Raw genomic sequence first — 16,992 nt, 5'->3', positions numbered from 1 at the left:
TTGAAATGTTTTGCGTAAAAAAATGTTTTAATGACTTTTAATGACTAAACCTTACGACGACTCTATAATAACCCTGCACCTGGGAAAAATGATCATTGCACTGCCTCACTTACAGTACATACCCTGCACAAACTGTATCGGTAATGTATTTATCTTAATTTATGATTCTTTAATTTTCCTAATTTTTTAACTTTTACATATTTTGACATCACCAGCACAACATGACAAAATTCCTTGAAAATGTAACCTATGATGCCTGGCATTAAAATTATTCAGATTCTAGTTCTAATTTATCTGAAACAAACCTATTCCTTTAAGAAGACCGACTCCAGAGAGATCTGTCACGTTGGACATACACATCCTGTCCTATTTTCTCACCCCTACAAGTACGCTAAACATGTCCGGTGTGAAATAAAACTATTATACATTATATAGTCAGAGAACATAATAGTGTTTACAATAGACACAACGGTGGAACCTGGCAGGATCTGTCCCGAACGATTCGCTCCATTAATGCAAGAGCAACCCAGCGCACCGAAACACACATTATTCCATTGCTCTTGTAAGAGTCTCTCTATCTCTCCCTCTCTCTTTCCCTCTGTGCTGCTGAGCAGGCCCAAGTGTGCACTGTCTGACAGAGGATTATATAAAACAGATGACTTACGCTTCTAATTTGTGGCCTTAAATTGCAAACAGAGTTTCAGGAGTGGAGTGGGGTAATAAATGGTAGTAGAGCTGCCACACACACACACACATATACACATTGTGATGTAAAGTGTAGAGTGGTTGGCCTGAAGGTTAAAGTGAATAGCAAGAGACAGGTTATGATGGCTCAGTAGCACAAGCAATATCGCAGCATATACACTCTTAAATCAGAGCAAACAGAAGCAGGATGGGTTGCGACACACTGGGTCAGATGAAAGTAGAGGTGATCTGAGGATTCCCAGAGTGATGAAGGTGTTTAAGAACGAGTCCTTCAACATTTTGGTAAGTTTAGTCTTTTCCCAACTTGAATATGATCAAGAAATCCAATCACGGGTCCAGAAATCATTGCACACTGACCCCTGATCCAGCAACTCCCTACACTTATTCATCTTCAATCTTCAAAGCTCCTATTTACTTACTGTTATCTCATTTTAAACAACTGAGCAGCGGAGGGTTCAGGACCTTTCTTCCAGTCAGAAGAAAAAGTAGTCTAACATCTTTAACCAGTTAGCTACCACATCCAACAACAGACCCTTGAATTAGGCCCCGCTGATATTCTTGTTCCACCAATACTTGTTCCACTGATCCTTCATCCCCTGATCTACAGATCCAAACATTCCTAGACTGATATTTGGTACATAGATCCCTGATCCATTGATTCCTGGTCTTTTGGTTCCTGAATTTGCCAAGCCATTATCCATTGATTTTTAAACAATCCATATCTGATCTACTGTACCTTGAGCCACCGATCACTGGTCCAGCTGTACTTCAGTCCACCTGTCAATGGTTCCAAGGATCTCTTGTCCACAGATTTCTAGTCTGGTGATCATTTTTAACCCAATCACTGGTCCACATTATTCTTGGCCAACTTATCCTTGATCTACCAAGTCCTGATTTGGTTGTTTCTTGTCCACTAATCCCTGGTCCACTTAGGCCTGTTCTTTTGGCTCCTAGGTCTCAAGCCATTATACATTCATTCCCAGACCATTCATCTCTGATCCAGTGGACCTTGAGCACCTGATCTCTGGTCCACTGGTACTGGTGGTAGCTCAGTGGTTAAGGCATTAAGGAACTGGACTCTGGATCAGAAGGTCATGGGTTCAAAAGCCCAGCACCACTAAGCTGCCACTGCTAAGCACTTAACCCTCAACTGCTCAGTTGTAGCAAATGTCGTTAATGTTCTTCGGTCCACTTGTTCTTTGTCCAGTGATCTCTGTTCAAGCAATCATTGGTTTACATTCTGCCTGGTTCACTGTTTCTTGTTTGCATGATCTCTTCACAGATTTTTGATCTAGTGATCATTGTTAACCAAGCCCTAGCCCACGTTATTCTTGGCCAACGTATCCATGGTCTACCAAGTCCTGAATTCAGTTGTTTCTTGTCCACTAATCTCTGGTCTCTTGGTTCCTGGATCCACATATCATTACTTGAACATTAATAATGAATATTCCCCTAAAATGACCCTAAGAACAGAGGATTTAAAGCTAAGGCCTAAAATAGCATTGCTAGAAATGCTGAAATAAATATTTGGGTTTGTAAATCAGAAAGCTGGAAGGAAATGCAGTCATTAAGAATGAAACCCCAATATAATTTTGCAATTACAAATGAACTTGAAATTACTGCAATTAATCGAACATATTTTATAAGCACCACATTGTATATAACCCACACAGCATGGACACCTGTGTGTGTGTGTGTGTGTGTGTGTGTGTGTGTGTGTGTGGGCCCAGGTTTTCCTGATGTGCATTTGAAAGCTGCACAGTGGAGATCGAGCTCCCCGCCTGTTGGTAATTACCCAGAGCTAGGTCTCTGAGGCAAAGAGAGAAACACACACACACACACACAGACACACACACACACACACACACACACACACACACACACACATACAAAGACTTTGAGGTATTAGATATGCCTGAATGTAGCATAGCAGCTTACAACACCACCTCACCCCCTCTAACCTGAGAGAGAAAAGGCGGAAATCCAGACCACAGAGGCCACCTGGCACCTGTTTATACCCAGCGGACATGTTTGTGTGTGTGTGTGTGTGTGTGTGTGTTTTGGGGATTACAGTCTTGATTTTGCGGCCGTGATCTCACAGGATTATTCCGTTTTGTGTGAGTCCAGCTCGGTATGCGCACACACACACACACACACACACACACACACACACACACAGGCCTCAGACCAGTCAAAACGTATAGTTCCACGCTCAGAGCTGATCCAAGAGACCTCTTAAAACCAACCCCATGTTTCTACAGTGTGTTTGTGTGTCATTTACACTCTCAGTCACACATCCAGATCAGTGTGCCTGTGGGTTTAAAAAAAACAAAAAACATGTATTATGAGCTAAAGAGCAAAAATATGACATCCGCATTATAGTAATTTTTGGAAGTTATTCAAAAAGTCATTTTTAAACTGTCTATCATTTCCGGCTTTATATTACTACTAAATATTTGAATACATTAAGGTTCAAACAAATCACTTGTCCACATTATTGTTGGCCCACTGATTCCAGCAATTCCACAGACCTCTTGTTCATGTAACTCTGGTCTCGTAATCACTGTTTAACCGATCCCTGGTATATCCCTAGATATTTCTGGTTCACCAAATCCCTGTCCCACACATCCATCAGTGTTCACATAAAATGAGCTAACAATAGATTTAGAGCAATTATTTGCAATTAAAACAAAGAAAGAACAGTGAAGCAATCGAAGAAACACTTCCACTCACAGTGAGTTCACATTTTACCACCCATCATTGGTCCACAGATTTCTGGTCTAGTGATCATTGTTTAACCAAACACTGTTATTTTTATTTCTGGCTTACTTATTGCTGGTCCAGTAATCCTTGGTCTAGTTCGTTCTAATCTAATGATGCCTCGTCCATTGATCCCTGAACCACCAATGCCTGATCTACTTCTCACTGGCCCAGTGAGCTTTATTGAACCAATCCCTGGTCCACTTGTCACTGTCCCTCTAAGCCCTGTTCAACCAATTCCTGGTCCACTCAACACTGCTCCAGTGAGCTTTATTGAACTAATCCCTGGTCCATTTGTCACTGGTCCCAATTGTCATAAATCCCTATTCTTGATAATATGACACATTTTTAGTCATGTGACGGTGCCTTTCCTTGTCATTGCTGCGAAGTTCCCAAGTGCCGTAAAGTTAATAAACGGCAGGCGGTTAAAGCATCTTTACAGGGACGTAATCGTTTTCAGCTGTTTCGGTGTAGACAAGCAACTTTTGGGAAAAACGATTGAAAACGACTGAAGACGAAAACGCCGTTTTCAAATTTATCCGGATTAGTGTAAATGTAGCCTTAGTGTAAGTTTATTCGATTAGTGTTAATGTGGGGAGTGGAGTTGAAAGTGGAAAGTGGAAAGACTAGTGTAAGTATAGAACAGTGCACTGAGATTTATCAGCATTAGTGCTAATTTAGAGCGAGCTTGTTGCACAATAACAGCATTAGCTTTGATGTGAAGATACTTTCCTGCCATGTGCGATCCTTGCTATTAAGGTACGGGATGATTTCAGTCATTTGTAGGGATAACATTTGGCAAAATGAACACAAAACCTGCAGTTCACGACCAAGGGAAAGCATCGTGAAGACTTTTGTTACCTCCTAAGACCCTGTTTTCCATCATGCTTACCCTGTACTGTCTGATTTCCCATTGTTTCATAATTATAGGAGAGAATCATTTGTTGAGGAGGACCACAGCAATGTCGCTCCTGCAGACTGGTGGCTTTTTTGTGTGAGGCTCGAACCCTAACCCTGGCCCCTTTTCCCTTTCCATCGCCTCGCCTTTTATTAAAAGACTGGGTCATTAGCAGTCGCAGAAACGTGAGGCCCTTGGTGGGACCTGGGCCATTTCAGCATCGCAGCACCCGCTTTTTGTTTTTGCACCCCTTCAAAAGAACGCACCTAATTAAGCATGAGGTTTCGGGGGAACCGGAGGAAAAAAGGCTTCCATTAACGGCTCTCTCAGAATTTACTTAATGAGTTTAGATGGCTATTGTACGACCACCGCTGGTGGAAGACAACAGAGATGGATTAGAAAAAAACAACAACTTGGGAAACAGAAAGCGTGAATGGCGAGGGACGGCATGCCGGCATGACTGAGGCCTGGAAGAAGAGAAAATAAGGTGATAAACAACTCAAAGCAGGTCATTACTGAGGGACAAAGAGACGGAGAGCGAGAAAAAAGTGAGAGCGACTGAACCTTTGTGCCTTTGGGTCATTTTCTGGACTCTATTCTTCCTCACACCTTGATCAAGCTACGTCTTTCACATTATTTCTTTCACCAAAACTCCGCCGGCCTTGTTTTGGGGCCTCAGCTGTTTTTTTTTTTTTTTCCTCTCGTATCCCACCCTCCCTCCCTCCCTGCTTTATCGTTTGTGTCTCAAGGCTTTGGATGCCTTTCTTCTAGGCTGCGAACGCCGTGGAACAAGCTTGTTAGCTCGCATGGATATTTTAACTGGAGATAGACTTTGGCCACTTGCCTACAGAAACAGAGGCAGAGTCCAACCTGGTGTACTGTAATTGTCCCAGCTACAGTCCCGAGAGACTGCAGATGTCTGATACATATCAAAAGCTTCTCTCATCTCAGCTCCTTTTTCATTCCCTCTTCCCTTTTTGTCAGCTTCTTCTTCTGTTTTTTTTTTTTTTTTCAGGATAAGAAACTTGTAAATTAATTTCAGTGTCAAAACAAGTCCGTATCTTTCTCTCGCTCTCCTTTTCTATCTGTATCTAGTTCTCTTTCTCCTTTCCCTTTCGTACTCGCTTGTTATCTTGCATTCTTTTTTTTTTTAACCCTGAAGTTTTTCATCAAAGCAGAGGAGTGTCAGAAAGTACTGCAGCAAAACTAACTCAGTAATTTACACAGCTGATGTTTATCGAGGTCTGTGCACCCTGTTTTATTTAATGACTGCCAGCAATTTGGGGTCTTGTGTGGGGTTTTTTGTTGTTTTTGTAAAGCACTAGGCATAATCCTGGCGTACAGTAAGTCCGAAAAACAAGCAGGAAACCGGATCGGGAAAAAAGAACTACCCTGTACGAAGACGGATGAACTTTCCCAATCGAAAGGTTATTTTAGACGCCATTTTTCCTTCCATATTACCTCCCCAATGCAGCAATACGAGAAAGTCTATTATACACGACATGATTATTTGACTGATGGATGTGCCATAATCCGGAAATATTATGGGATGTGATTTACAGGTCAGACACCTTTAATAATGAATAGATTGTGAGAAAACAAAGGCGTTTTTTTTTTTTTTTCCGGACCTTGACTGTGTAAAGGCTTTGGGTGTATTTTGTGTTTCAAATCCAACTGTGTTCGTCCTTTTTTCCCTCTCTTTTCCCCACAGCTCTGATGCAATAACATCGCGACGTGAGCGCAAAGAGCCGTGCGGTTGCACCGAGAGAGGGAAGGAGCGAATTGCAGGAGGAATTTTATCACCTCTCAAATGTGCATGCTCTTGTCTTAGTTAAACCAGTTAGCCACCGTTACAGAAGCCATTGGGATGCTTTATGTACTTGAACCAATTCAATTATTTGTTTGGGTGAGTCAGCTGGAGGAGAGCGAGCCTGCGAGGGAGGTAGTCATAAATCAGGCCTCATCTCTGAGACAACGTTTCTTTCTCTCCCTCTCTCTCTCTCTCTCGTGCTCTCTCTCTCTCCTTCTGAATACCGTACGGCTTCAGATGAGTGGACAGGAAGTGCCTTGATTAATGTAATGCAATAGCAGAAATGGCTGCTAAAATGCCTCGGCACGCCTGTTCGGAGATATTTCATTTATGGTATGAAATTGCGGACGCTCCTCGCCTCGCCCCTCAGGACACTTAAACCGTTTATTCTTTCCTCTTATGCAGTCAATCAATACGTATGACAGTGATGACTATTTAATTCTGTCTCCTGTTATTCCCCCTGTCTTTATATCCTTCTCCGTCTCTCTCTCTCGCTCTCTCTCTTACATGTATGGCAACAAAAAAAGCAGGAAGATCGGGTGGAAAAATAATACAAGTCCCATGTGGGCACTCCTTCTCTTTCTGTATATCTTTATCTATCTGTCTATCTCTGCTCTCTTTCACGAGAGTACAGTTTTTTTTCTTTTCGATTCAGCATTGTTCAGCAGCTTCAACTCCATGCCTAAGCACCCTTTGATAAGATCTCCTCCGTATACATACTTCGATCGAATATCGCCCCGGTACCCTTGATCTACCGAGCACGCGCTTGATAGGCTTTACATGAATCTTATGGAAATGGTTCTATGTAGATCGCAATTTAACCAGGCGTTCTGCCGAGTCAGTCTTTTCAGCTCGCAAGTCGGTTAAAGGACCAAAAAAAGGAGGGAGTTGTGCTTTTTTGGGACAGTAAACGTCTTATCGAACAGCTAAATTAAGTTTTGTTTTGACCCAGGTGTCACTCTGCTATTCTCTAACAACATGAGTGAGTGAGACAGCGAGCGTGTTTTCTTTTTTCCTTTTTTTTCCTCCCTGAGCTGGCAACGAAATGAGTATTTTTATTCGGAGAATTCGAAGCTATGTCAATATTTATGCAGCGAATGTTACGTGTATTCAGAGTTGGATTACGCACATGCTTAAGTTGATTTTCTGGGCCCGCGTTCAGAATCTCCAAATCGCCTGCATGGAGTTCGCACTTACAAGGTTGCCAGATTTTTCTCGGGTAGAGGTGTCCGGAATAAGGGTTTTTCAGTAGCGCCTATAGCGTTTGCCTGCATGCCGGAAAAATCAGAGATGGAAAATGGCGACCGAAGATGCTGATTGTGCGTTTGCCTTGCTCTCAAATGCAACACAAATGGAAAAAAAGGCTAATATATTATATGAATTGTATGAAAGGCTTGGAAAACAATTACTATGAATCTAGTCTAATTGATCGAATTGGCTTTATTCTGATTATTCAGAAGCATATACAATGGTACTTGATCAGTGGTGGACTGAAATTAATTAAATGTAATTCGTTACTGTACGTTTTTTTTGCGTTTCTGTACTTTACTGAAGTTTTTCATTTGGGGAGACTTTAACTTTAAATTCATTTGATTTTAAAGTCAAGTATATAACTTTTTACTCAAATACATTTTGAGAAATCGGTCGTTCCTTTTTATTTATGAGCGGATAAAAAACTAGTCAAGCACACAGCAAGCCACCAATCGGTGTAGAGCACGCTCTCTTTTAAATTTGTTTTAATTGCCGCTTGGTGGCATCTACTTATCGCCAACCTACAGTTCAGCATCAGTTCAACAGCAGAATATTTAGAGAGGAATAAATAATGGAAGAAACTCCAGACTCGAACTCGCCACAACACCGCGGTGCAATTATTTTGAAGTAGTTGAAAAGAAAGTTTTGGGCTCATGATCATTTTATTAGATATCAATCAGTGTTCTATTCATTCTATTAATAGATTGTTGTGCTGAGAGAAACAGTCGAGTCTTTTCACATAAAAAAAGTTGAGGTTTTCGTTGGGAGTGCTGACGATGGACAGGATTAGAAATGAGTTTATTAGAGGGAGAGCACATGTAGGACGTTTTGGAGACAAGGTGAGGGAGGCGAGATTCAGATGGTTTGGACATGTGCAGAGGAGGAACACGGGGTATATCAGTAGGAGAATGCTGAGGATGGAGCCACCAGGAAGGAAGAAAAGAGGACAATCAAGGAGGAGGTTTATGGATGTGGTGAGGGAAGACATGCAGGTAGCTGGCTTGAAAGAGGCAGATGTAGAGGACAGGGGGGTATGGAGACGGATGATCCGCTGTGCTATTTGATTTTTTAAATTATTTTGATACATTCTTGTATAAAGACATCTTGTCTATGGGTTGAAGGATAAGCTGATCGAGAGCATCCTAAACAGCGGCTGAGAAGACCATCAGGGTCTCACATGCTGCATCTGTAAAAACACCAGCATTGTGGCTGATCACACACCCCTTACACACAGTCTTCACTCTCCTGCCCTCAAACAGTTTCTTCCACAATCAATTCTTCCATCAGACTCCTCAACATGAAGGGACTGGACTGACAATGACACACACACACACACACACACACACACACACACACACACACACACACACAAACTTAGTCACGGTGTTTACTGTTTACTTGTATTATGTTTTCCCTTTTTTTTTGCACTAATTGTTGCACATGTGCACTTCATGTTGTTCGTTTTGCTCAAGCCACATTTTTCACATTATTTCATTAGTTTTGAGTTTTGTGTTTTTCCATCTTCTTTTTTGTTTATTTATGTTGTCTGATGTGGTCCTGATGAAACGTTGATTCACTGTGTACTGCACTGTATATGGTTGACAATAAAACCCTGCTTGACTTAACTTGACTTGACTAGGCACTCACTTTCATTTTATTCCAGAAAAAATAGCTAATCAGTCTTAATAATAATAATAATAATAATAATAATAATAATAATAGATAAGACATAGGATGCTGTCTCATCTGATGTTCCCTCTGTGCAAAAAAAGTCCTTTTTTCCCATATGTCCCAATGAATATGTTATTTGTTAGATTATTTTGGGCCTGTAAATGGCATTTTATTTAGTGTTTTTACATCCCTAAAGAAGTCGGTGCGACTTATCGTGACAAACTGTCAGACTCAAGGTCAAGGTCAGAATCCAGCGTAACTGAAACACAGTTTGTTTTTGAAGCGCTCTGCTTCACTCTAATAGTGCTCGAGTCTATAATTACGCCTGTAGTCTGAATCCCGATGTGCACCAGAACTCCTCACCACCAGCTCAGAACTCAACCCTAAAAACTCGCAGTTCCTTTTCCAACAAACTTCTGAGGCCATTTTTTCTCAGCAATATTTCCCCTGCAGGTTTTCTCCTTCTGAGCATGCAACACCCCAGAAAATGTGTCTTTTTTTGTTTTCTCCTGCACCCAGACCCTGTGTGTGTGTGTGTGTGTGCACGCATAGCGAAATCCTTTCCTAGTTGGTGGGAGCAACTGGTTTTTCTTTCAAGGTGGAGAAGCCTGTCCTTGCAATCTGTGCTGCTCAGAGCAGCGCATGTGTCTCTGGCTTCGCCCCACTGGAGCATAGGACGTGTTCTATTCTAGTCTGCGTGAGAACAGGAGGAACAGCGGTTGTTGTTACTTAGGGAACACACACACACACACATACGCATACACACACGTGGAAAGCGACTGCGCAGTAGCTGACGACGGATGGCTTCTGTGCAACACTCATTTTTATCAAACAGAGACTGCTTTCCAATGAGCCACCTGTTTACCAAACCAAGACCTGCCAATTACATCCAACACACACATACACACATTTCACAACTCTGACTATATCTGCTTATTTTTTTTTTTCCTCTCTAAGAGGCTATTGTATGTTCAAAGTTGGCTCACTCCTACTTAAAACATGCTTCTGGTGTTGTGTATTCGCAAGTTTATGCAACCGGCTACCCTGAAAATAGAGACACCATCAATCCAAGCATTCATATTATAGAAAAAACGCATAACTCTAGAATGAATTGGTGCATTATCAGATATACCAACCCATAATTAGACATTTTGGAACCCATCTGTTACATTATGCAAAGTTTGGCAGACATATCAATGGGAAACTGTTTATCAGGTTGTATTATTAGCGTTGTGGTCAAACATCAGCAGTGACACCGATGTGGTATCAAGATATCGAGCAGATGACCCAGCCAAAACTAGCCAAAAGTGTCAGAAGCTGAAACTAATGTAAGGAAAAAAAAAGGACAAACTGGACATGAGAAACTTAAGAAAGTTAAAATATCATTTATTTATTTATTTATTTTATTATTTTTTTTTTTTTTGTGAAAAATTCCCAGAATAGTGAATTTTTTCCTCCACATTTTATACTGTTAGAACTGCAGCTGAAATGGACTTTATGTCAGCAATCTCAGAAAATTTCTTGGTGCATTTATAATAAAAAAAGAACCAAAATCAAATAAAAATTAATTTTTGCTGTTGTGTTTTATTACATTTTTTTGTTGTGCATACGGGTTTGCTCTTGTGTTAAGTCAGTTTTAGTACTTTTACCGTTGTTGGTTTTCTTCATAACTTTTTTTTTTTTTCAATTATTTTTTCCTGCTGTCATTTTATTTTTCTATATTTTTTATTTCATCTTTTTTTTTTTTATAATTTTTTATTATTAATTTTAGCTGTACCCAACTATATTCTTAACAAAAAAAACAAAACAAAAAAAAGAACAATGTAAAAATTTAATTCTATTCATTTTCAAACAACAATGTGGTCACCTGTTATTTTGTAAAATAAACAAATATATATATTTATATATAATAAATGTTTTGCATTTTAGAAGTAATGGATTAAATGGGGTTGGACATGGACATGGACATGTGACTAAAAATCCATCTGGGAAAATCCTGGAAAATATGAGTCAGGTTTTAGTTATTAAAAAAGTGCTGACACTTAAATTCTTACAATGGAATATTATCACAATGGAATAAAGATTAATCAATAGAACAGAAAATATATTGTATAATCAGAATTCATAGGGAGGAAATCAGGTAGAGGTTGAGAGTAATCATAGAGGAGGTGTACATCTACAGCAATTTTTCTTTAAGTGAAAATAAAAAACACTTGATTGCAACAATGGGAGCTTTTAATCTCCTGACAATAACATAAGCATCAGTGCGGTGCTAAAAAAGTGTCCACCCCAACTAGTCATGTGGAGCATCGAAGCAATCAACACACAAAAAAAACCTGATAGCTGAAATTACTTTTTTAAGCAGTTCAGGTGAATGAATTCGAGACTCTGACCTGAGACGGTGTACTGAACATGTCAGTGATTTACACACCCAGGTGATGAGCTGTAAATAAGTACACCCTACCTGTCTAACTTAGCTTGTCATTGTGTGGTACCTGTTTAATGGCTCAGTGATTTGAGGTTAAAGTTAAGGTTGACTTCAGGAAAACAGGTGAGGGCAAAGACAAGGTGTGTGTTGTGTTATAAATGGTTTTGTTGTGTATGTCTCTATTTGCTGTTCTAATATCGTCCACTCTTCTGGGAAGGTGTTCCACCAGATTTTGTGTAGATTTGTGCTCAATCGATTTGTGAAAAATTCATCCCAGTGTTTTAGATCCATAGCTGGAAATCTTCTACTCCAAACCCATGTGAAGCATATATTCATGGAGCTGGATTTGTGAAAAGGGGCAATGTCATGCTGGAACAGGTTTGGGGAATATTTCATTTTCCAGCATCCAAAAACATCAGAATTTTGAGCATATTGAGGAGTTGAAGATTAAGGGCCTTGCTCAAGAGCCCAGCAGGGGCAGCTTGGTGGTGCCAGGATTTTAACTCCTGACCTTCCAATCAAAATGCAATGTCTTAACCACTGAGTTACCACCACCACCACCACCACCACCACCACCATCACCACCACCACCACCACCAAAAGAACACTGAAAATGGTCTACTTTTGTAGATATCAATCAAACTGCTTTTAAACATGTTGGTGTTGTTCAAAATGCAAATTGAAAACACACTTAGACCAGATCAGACTTCTCAGGCTTATAAACACTTTATTACCATGCATATGCTTCTCCTGAGAGAAAATTCACACCTTTGCGTTGCTTCACCTGTTTGTTGTCACATTTTCCCTACACACTCCCTGTAAAACACTCCCACGTTCTCGGTATTCAGTCACATATTAGAAGCATCAGGTAGAAATGTCCGGATTGATCAGTGACCAGTTCTCACAGGTTCTGCACCTGAGATCCGGGTCATGAGTTTTTCCACGCGTCATGCGCCGTTAATCATTTTTCTCTTCCAGAGGGACCATAAAACCCTCTTTTCTGAGGTAAAAAAAACACCTGGATGAGAGTGAAGGGTGTATTGAGATCTTTTCTTTTCGTGTTTACCTCCGTCGGTGCTTAGCTAACCAAAGAAACCTGAAATCATCCAATTTTCTCCTGGAATGTCATCAAAACGATTTGAAACGCTAACATTTATATGTAAATAGAATATAATTTTTTTCAGCTGCCTACCTGAGAGGCATAAAAAAACACGTTGAAAATACGTGCTGCTTTTTGTTCTCTTTTTTTTCCCCTTTCTTTGGGTTCGAGCTGACTCTTACACACGCGGTTAATTTCAGAGGCCTTGTAAACACAATCCTTGAATTGATGTTATCAATTGTGATGTTAGCAAATAGCGCTGGCAGATCAGGCGCTTGGTGTTTATCTTCCCCAGCACGCACCCACCTGCTAAGAGGTGTCACACTTTAATGAAATTGTTTGAATATCGCCGGAGCGTTGCTAAGAAACAGCGCTGCCGCTCTTGCTGAAGCGAAGCGCACAGATTTCTGTCATCAGATGATGATTAGAGATGAATGGCACCAGAGGTGCAGAGGCCCGCTGTGCCAGGAGCTCGGCTAGTGTAGACGCTAGGTGGAAACGCTGCTTTGTGTGTGTGTTGGGGGGGAGGTTGGCATCGGCTTTTGGCCTCACTGGGATTACTCAGGGCAAACGGTGGTGGATTTATGTGTCAGGGTTTACGTGGCTCTCTGATGGGTTAATAAACTAAAAGCAACTGGCAATGATGTGTAAGGAATTTCACAGGTTAGCAGTGGAGTTGTTGGCATTCAAAACCTCATTTCTCAGCATTTTATCTTATAACCCTAATCGCTTATATAGCCAGGCCCCTTGACCCATTTCAATTTCATTCTAAAACCATATATAGCTCCTAAAAAAAGCTCTGCTGTTCAACATATAGTTTAATGGCTCATATTTGAAAACACACAAAAAAACCCAATATAAATGACCTCACTTGAAGTGTATTGTTAGTTTTGCTGTTTTTGTGTTTAATTCTGTGTATTTACCTTTGATGCGGTGTTAATTTTGCTGTATTTCTGTGTTTTTTTTGTTATTTCTAATGTTATGTATTTACCTTTAATGTGACATGTTGTGTATTTATTTTTTATTGTTGCCTTTGATGTGGGGTGTTGTTAATTCGCTGATTTGGATTTTTATTTTTTAATTTTTTCGTTTCAATCTTTCTTTCTTTTTAGTTTTAATGTTTTGTTTTACTTTTAATGTGGTGTTTTATAAGTTTTGTTAAAGGGTTTGTTTTGTTTGTTTTTATGGTTGTCATTTTGGATTTAATGTTATATACAGTTGTGTTTTAACATTGTTTTTTGTTGTTTGATTAGATTTCGTGAGTTGTTTTGTGTTTTGATTGCTGTTGCGCTTTTTAGCATCTATTTTATGTTGCTGTTTTTGTTATTCAAGTTAAAGTTCTTTTTTAAGTGACTTTATTAGTTTGGCTGTTGTGTTTTCTGTTCAGGTGTTGTCTTTTTTATTTTTTATTTATTTTTTGCTGTTGCAGCCACAGCATGCCAGTTTCTTTATTAGAACAAGGTGGAAATCTCTGCACTTCAGTCCCAAGTGTCTGTGTGTGTGTGTGTGTGTATGTTTGTTTCCAGCTGTTGGTGAGCATCAGGTCATCCTGCATGCAGAGACACTGCTCTCCTACGTTCCCCGCTCTCAGCATGGACTCCATTAAGCTTCTGTGGGACACCTTTTTGGACCCTGTGAGACAGGAGACTGTGTGAGCTGGGAGCTGGCTAAAAAAAAGACACCAGGAAGATCGTTTGCAGGCGCAATTATCGGAGCGTTCTCTACAGGTGCGAATCAATCCGAACCTTTTAATCCAGAGGCCATTGGAGCCACCACTGAGTCCTACAGAGCTGAGACTAATGAAAGTCAATGTGCAGCAGGAGAATGAGCAAGGAGCAAGAAGGCATGTGTGTGTGTATGTCCTTTATAACTGAGAAAGTTCTGGAAATCAGGCTAACACTGGAAACACCTCAGATTCACGTATCCCTACGGTATACAGGTGAATAGAGGAAATTGAAGCTAATACTGAGTCTCGTTTATCCCTGACGTATCCCTCCATAGTGAAATAGCATTGGTGAATAGAGCAAGCATGTTCCAGGATGCTTTGCTGTCCACATGGTGCTGGTGGTATAAACCACTCCACTATTTTGATGTAGACCACAAAACCAGTCCATCAGAATGGGTCATTTCAGTTCAAAAAAGGCTAATATAGATAGATAGATTCTTAGTACCCTTGTCTTAGTTATACTATATGGGCAACAGTATAGGAACACATGACTTTTCCAGCCATATGTGGTCCATCAGAAACAGCTCTTAGAGCTGATATGGTTTCCATGGGTTACCTGACCTCAACCCTACCTGACCTCAACCCTACTGAATACCACTGAGATGAACAGGAATGTTGACTGCACTCCCAGTCCTTTTCATATCACCTACCTGACTTTAGAAGCACCACTGTAGCTGAATGAACAAAAATCTCTACAGGCACACTCCAAAATCTAGTGCAACATCTTTCCAGAACAGTGGAGGTTCTTATAACAGCAAATGGGGACCGAATGTGGAATAAGATGTTTAAAAAAGGACTTACCAATCTTATTGCCAGGTGTCCACAAACTTTTGTTCATATAGTTTGCTTCTTTCAAACCATGGAAACCAGAGAAATGTTTTTTTTTTATATGCTAAATGAGATCTTTAAAGAACTTAAACCTGTTATACATATTTTTTAGGACAACGTAGCACACATATGGGACATGTCCTTAGTCTTGTGTAAAGTGTGGAAAATAAATGTCATCGTTGGCTTCCTTTCTGAGCTGAACATTCTCTCTGATAAAAAGCAGAGAAGAACCCAATTGCCAAACTCGAGGGCCTGAAGCTATTACGTTAGGCCAAGTTCACACATCCGAGCATGTAACATGGCCTTGATGAGTCCTGAAATAACTGGATGGAAAAGGACACACCTCTGAAAAATGTCGTGGTTAACGTGAGGTCAGTTTATCTACGAGTCGGACCGAGAACGAGGCCGTGATATAATAACGCTCTGTGGGACAGGAGGAATAAAGAAATAGAGCTTATAGAGAAACCAAAAGGGAGGCCAAGATTGTGTCAATGTTTCACTGGAGGAAAAAAAATGTATTAGAGAGCTGGGGAAAGAGAGAGAGGGAGGAAAGGAGCGAGAAAGGAAGAGATTGAATGAGAGAACCACCAGAGGTTTAGTGATTCAGCAAAAATGATTAACAGGAAACGGAGGTTGAGTAACCTTGACCATGGCATGTCACACTGCGGCAGGTTTAACACTGAAGGAGAGGCAGAAGTAAAATAAAAAGGAGAAACACACACCTGGGCTTCTCTCTTTCTGTGTGTGTGTGTGTGTGTGTGTGTGTGTGTATTGGGGGTTATTATGAAATTTACTGCATTATCATCTATAGGTAAGTTACAGATCAGCATAATTGTTGACTCTGAGAATTGAATCATATAATAAAACATACGGATGGAGGAAAAATAATCAACGCGTTGATGTGATGCAACACAAAACCGAGGTTTTTTTATTTATTATGTGGCTTATAAATGGATTATCGTCCCTAAGCAGCATGTCCTAATTTCATTTCCTTTACATAGCTGATTTTTGTAACTTATTAAAGGACAATATTCATATTTGTATCCAATTATCGCTTGTCCCATAGCAGCTGTAAACATATATATATATACATATATATATATATATATATATATATATATATATATATATATATATATATATATATATATATATATATATATATAAATAAGATGTTCAAGTTGAAGTGTATTTGCTGATGTAGCATTCCTAAATGCATTTGCATATTGCAGCATGATTGGCTCTTGTATTTTATGTTTTAATAACAGTAATGGAGAAGTGAACTAGATGCACGTTTCCAGCAAACCATTCATTCAAGTATGTACTATATATATATGTATATATATATATATATATATATATATATATATATATATATATATATATATAAATATGGACTTAAATGAGACGCTGTTATTGCTTAAGTTTCCGTTTATTTTAGACTTTATTATATTTGTATTATACAAAAGACAAGAATTGCAAAAAAAAAAAAAAAAGATATACAATGAGAAAAGAGGGAATAAAAAAGAAAACTAGGATTAATGAGATATTATACATTATACAGGTTGATAGAGGAAATCGAAGTTCTAAAATATCTAGATTATCACAAATGCATCACGTTACGCCCCTTTCCACTACAATGTATCGTAACATATAGTAGGACAGCAGAGACCCAGATTTAGCAGTTCAAAACATAGAGGAGAGAGAAACACACATAAAACAGCACTTATATAATGAATAGACATGTGCGACAAATGATGATGGGTTCCTTTCTGGGTGTGGATCCTCTCGAGATTTTTTCTCATACCATCTCAGA

This window comes from Silurus meridionalis, chromosome 1 (assembly GCF_014805685.1).
Source record: "Silurus meridionalis isolate SWU-2019-XX chromosome 1, ASM1480568v1, whole genome shotgun sequence".
NCBI lineage: Eukaryota > Metazoa > Chordata > Actinopteri > Siluriformes > Siluridae > Silurus > Silurus meridionalis.
The sequence above is the reverse complement of the archived record's forward strand: the minus strand, read 5'-3'. Positions refer to the sequence as shown.